Genomic DNA, 5,664 nt, shown 5'->3' with positions numbered 1-5,664 from the left:
TTGTATTTTCCCACCATCCTGTTAGCATTCATGCATTTATAGTGGTGCTGAATTACATGGCAGGGTGTCTTTGGGGTGCTATTGTTTTCCATTTCCCTGTGATGTGAGGGTGGAAGAACCAAACTGTGGTTACACACAAGAGAGTTGTAAAGTAGAGAATGTTCTTGGCAGACCTTTATTGTTAGGATGAGCACATAACTGGGACATGAATTGAAGAGCTGTCTTCTGTTTATTTTTCCACTGATGAGCCAAGAAACATAATAATGGTGTGTTCTGAGCATCACCTCTCCCTAGTTTATAATTATTATTCATTAGAATGAAGAATTCAGCTGCAAAATCTGATTTTCTTTTGTTCTTCATCCCAAAGTTCCAGACTGAAATTTGCTTGTGATATTTTTGCCATTCTGCAGATGTTATTTATTCTTTTTTTCCTCAACAATATTCAAATGCATAATCTCCCAATTTTTAGTCTTACGTGCAAAATACTTCCTTATGGTTGATTTACACTTGGCTTTTAATTCTTAAGGAAGGACGAAGATGAAATTTAACACGTGGGAAGAGAGTTGCAATAGAAGATACACTGTATTAGAGAAAATATTTGAGAAAATTTAGCACTCATAATTCCGTTCTTGTACCCTTTATGCCAATCCATTTAAATAGCATCTCAAAATATATGATTCATAATTTCGTTCTTGTACCCTGTATGCCAATCCATTTAAATAACATCTCAAAATATATGATTTAATGCTTATCAACATCAATCAAAATCTTTAACAGTTTATAATTTGCCCATGTTTCATGAGCAACTATAAAGCCATTTTATATAGATGGACTACATTGGTTTTTTTAATGGCTATGGAAATTATGTTTTTTTTATACATGTTAGAACATAAAAATCTCAAGTAACTTTAAAGGGAGCTTATAGCCATTGAGTTATTACAACCATTTCAAGAGTTCCAGTGAAATCCCAAAGTTTGCCAATCTCTCTTCTTGCTACAACCAAAGAGCCTAGGCCAAAGCATTGAACAAACTTCCCAAACAAGGTACAATAAGTAAAAAGAAAATGAAATACAACAATGAGAAAGTTATTTGAAGTTACAGTAGTAAAGTAGAGAATACTAAGCCATAATTAAATCCTCTGTCATTGCCAATAATCAACAGACCTCCACTGTTCATAGATTTTCATCTGCAAAAATATTGCAAGCTAAGAAATTGGGTTAAATAAGCTTTCAGATGGTCAACTGTATTTCCTCCTATAGTTTAAAAAAAAGAATACTGGATTTATTATAGTAAATATAAAAAAGCTGAAATAGAAAAGATCTTATTATGTGTTAGCAAATAATTGTCTACTCTTAGTGACCATATCTTCTCCATGACAATCGATCGCTAACCTGGTCCTTTAGGTCTTCCATTGGTGCACTCATTGCTATTGTATTTGACTTCATCCACCTTGTCGATGGTTGCCTTCTTCTTTTCTTCCACTTTTCCCAGCATTAGAGCCATTTCCAGAGAGTTGGGCTTCGCATAATGTGCCCACAAAGATTTAGAAATATAAAAATGAGTGGTGTATATGTGTATGTGCATGTGTATACATATGTTCTGATCAGAGGTGGTATTCAGCAGGTTCTGACCAGTTCTGGAGAACTGGTAGCAGAAATTTTGAGAAGTTCAAAATTGCCATCAAATCCCACCTGTAACTGGAGATTTTACAGTATCTTTCCCCTGCCACACCCAACTAAGCCACCCCCACAGAACTGGTAGTAAAAATATTTGAATCCCACCACTGGTTCTGATTGCTTGACAGATGTCAGAATTAATTAATTAATTCATATATTTAAAAGTTGTGCTCATCCTGGAGCATAATTCTGAGCAGCTTACAACAACAATAAAACTACAAAATGATAAAATTCAGATATATCCTTTGCTTCAAATGGAATCCACATCTACAAGCAATATATTATTTAAAAGTTTGGGGCTCTTAAAAATAAATGACAGAAGTGTATGAATCAAGGCAGGATGAGAATGGAATTTAAAATTCTCTCCACAGCCTCTGATTAAAGTGGAAACTCCTCCCAAAGTTTCATGAAATCTAGAAAAATGAAACAGAGGAACCATTGATTTAAAAAATGGTACTTTGGTAGAAACAGATAATCAGATGTACCTAGAATTTGCATTAGAATTTTAAATATGTTTTGAATTGTGCTAAATCTAATTGTCCTTTATTTCTTTGTACACACTATTTCCTTCTCTGTAGAGAACAGTGTGTAATTTCAATCATTATTCATGATTTTATCTTTAGAATTTGGATTATAATTTTCATTAGCATTTCTGCTGTGTTGTTTTTTTATGTCTTTTCTGGGAGCATTGCACTTTATTTTATATTTTTTTAATTTGAAATCCTCTGTAGTGTATATCCTCCACCATTGGAAATTAATTTTCAATAAACTTTAATTTTAAAGTTAAAAGGGGCTTTACATGATTATTTTGTCCTTTAATAGTTTAATTTTGCTTATTTCCTGTGAGATTATTTTATGTCTCGGGATTTGGACTCAGCAGCCAGGGCATTGGTTCAGAATACCAGCCATCATAGCTGTGTTACAGGAAAAGGAGAGGTAGATCTGGATGTTACTCTCATATCTATAAAGGTATAGAATATGACCTTTATGGAGAAAGGGAAAATCCATTAATAAATCAACAAGCAGATAAACTTGAGTTACCCCTCAAATACCTCAGAGATGCATCCCTGTTTCTCAAGAAGATAAAAGAAAGGAGGAACAGATGTATATTCAGACTTGCAAGGTCCTGTTGCCTCTTAATCTGGTCTATGTTGAAAACCTAATCTACATAGTCTATTTGTAGCTTCTCAGCCCACAATCTGAATGATCTGTCCCAGCAGTGTCATCCTGGCTAGGGAATTCTGGAAGTTGAACTCCACACAGGTTGGGGGATTCTGGGACTTGAAGTCTACCCATCTAAACATTCTCAAGGTTGAGAAACACTGGCTTAGGGAATAAAATGGAGCCCTGATCAAATGGCCATGAAGTAGAAAAATACACCCACACACCCGCACCACTTTCTAGAAAAACCTATCCAAGTAGAAATGGAACTGCTTTATTTCAGGGCCCCCACATTTCCATTCCAACAACCTTTCCAGAAGGATGTTATGGATATGAGAGACCAGAGTCCCACGCATACTGAGGATAGATGGAGGACAGATACAAGACATTAGGTAAAATATCCCCTGGAAAAGAGGTAGTAGCAGCAGGAATCTGAATAAAGTTGGAAGGGACCTTGGAGGTCTTCTAGTCCAGCCTCCTTCTCAAGCAGGAAACCCTATACCATTTGACAAGTGACTGTACAGCCTCTTGTTAAAAATCTCCAGTGATGAAGCACCCACAATGTCTGCAGGCAAGCTGTTCCACTGGTTAATTGTCCTCATTATTAGGAAGTTTCTCCTTTATTCCAGGTTGTTTCTCTCCTTGCTTAGTTTCCATCCATTGTTTCTTGTCCTGCCTGCTGGTGCTTTGGAAAATAAATTGACTCCCTCTTCTTTGTGGCAAGCCACTCAAGTCTGGGTTAGGAGGCTTCAGGAAACGGAGATTTGAGGACTTTAGCCTTTCATCTTAGGGATTCAGTCATTCTGCCAGAGGATATGTCTTTTCTCTGTGCAGAAACTTAATACTCAGCATTATACTATATTTTAAATGTCTTGGGTCAAGCTGAAGTGAAAAGTTAGCAGTTATTAAACTGTGTCATGGTTAAATTACATGTCTTCTACAGAATAAAATATTGAAAATCAGCAGTTTTTCCATTCCTTTGCCTAAAACTAAACCTGCTTAGTAATTTTGCAATTCCATTTTTTTCCTCAACAGCAGTATTTCAGCAATATATTACTTGTAGTGTTCAGTTATTGAATAAGATTTAGTAGCGAACATCAGCAAACCCTAACATTATGGGGTGTTTCTTTGTGAAAATAACTTTGTTATTATGTTAAATAAATGCTATGAATTTGTTTCGAAACAACCCTGCCAGACATAACATGATTATATCTGAATGCCCACCAACAATTCGGGAAGTAAGTTGAGTAGGATAATCAAAAACAAATGTGTACATTTTTCACATGGATAGGAAATGAAATCATGTCAAATTATCATCATCAACCAAGGAAATTGTTGATTTAGATTTATTATTAATATTATCTAGGCTGAACATTATGATAGTAAGTAGTTTAGGTAGTTGACATTCCTTTTCATTTCAATCAGCCCTGTAGTTAAGCAGTCATATAATAACCATAGGCAAGAAGATGTTTCATGTTAACAAGTAAAAAGGCTGGTGAAGGACAGATAGAACATTCTGTACAGAATGTGTGCAGGTGCATCTTCTCGGGTACTTGAGCTACCATCATGGCTAGCATAGAAATAAAAGTGGCTGAGGTATGAACTTTTAGCAGGCCTCTTTCATCTATGAGCTTATTTCAAGGGTGCATTAGACAGTCCTGAGAAGATACATAAGTCGCTTTGAAGTTGCAGAAAAAAGTGGGATTTGTGGAGTCCCTGGTGTTCTCTTGATTGTTTTCTTGCATGTGTTTCATTATCCAACTAGGCAACATCTTCAGTGCCCGGTAGGATTGCAAAATAAACTATTCAGAAAGGGAATAAAATCTAGTGGGGGAGACCAAACATGGTAGTTAGGGGGTACTTCAAGATAAATCCATCAAATTTAGGATTACATAATCTGGCATCCTACATATGCTTTTGATTAAAACTCTCAGAATCCCTATGCAAATCATCTGGAGGGCACCACATTGCCTAATATTATGATTGTTCCAAGGACTTCTGAGGTGACCTTTGCAGGATGAGAAGGTCTTCTAGTGGAATTTGAATTTGGAGGATGGGGCTGAAGAGTTGGGATCCAGCAAAGATGTGAGATGAGCAGAGATTCACCACCCATAATAAACTTCCTTTTGGCTATTCTTTGATTGGGGAATTTGATGAAGTCATATTTAGCCTATTTTAGAGCTTATACTAAAATTGTCAGGTGTCTCCCACTCCACAATGGCATAAGGGATAGGACAACAGTGCAAAAAAGGATGAGAGAGAAATGCAAGGTTACCTTTCAAAAGAGATCTGTTTCACTCCAGTTGTTTTTACTTTCCACAAACATTTAAAAACCTTGGTTGGTTTTTTTGGGTTTTTTTTTTGTATAATGGTTGACCCACTTTGATGTGCTTATTTTCTTTCTTTCTTTCTTTCTTTCTTTCTTTCTTTCTTTCTTTCTTTCTTTCTTTCTTTCTTTCTTTCTTTCTTTCTTTCTTTCTTTCCTGTTTGTTGTTTTGGTTCTATCTTCTGGCCAGTTGTTTTCTTTTTGTTGATGCAATTTCTTTTCTTATTTGTAAGCCTCCCAGGGTCATTGTGGAGATAGAGCTCTTTGCAATTGTATAAATACATAAATAAATTAATATCAAAAAGCTATAAATATTTTTTTCAGCAATCTCAGTACTTCTATATAACTGTAATACTTACAATGGAAAAAAGCATTGACAATCACAAAGAGAATCAATTATTTTATTTTACTTTTCTTTAATGTAAGTAGACTTTTTACTTCAGACTAGCTCCAAAGGCATATTTTCAGTTGCCTGCAACATATATTTCTGGCTCATTTCAA

Source organism: Notechis scutatus, chromosome 1, assembly GCF_049901735.1.
Source record: "Notechis scutatus isolate UNSWTSFEM ecotype Mainland chromosome 1, rNotScu1.2, whole genome shotgun sequence".
Taxonomy (NCBI): Eukaryota; Metazoa; Chordata; class Lepidosauria; order Squamata; family Elapidae; genus Notechis; species Notechis scutatus.
This window is presented reverse-complemented; position numbering follows the sequence as displayed.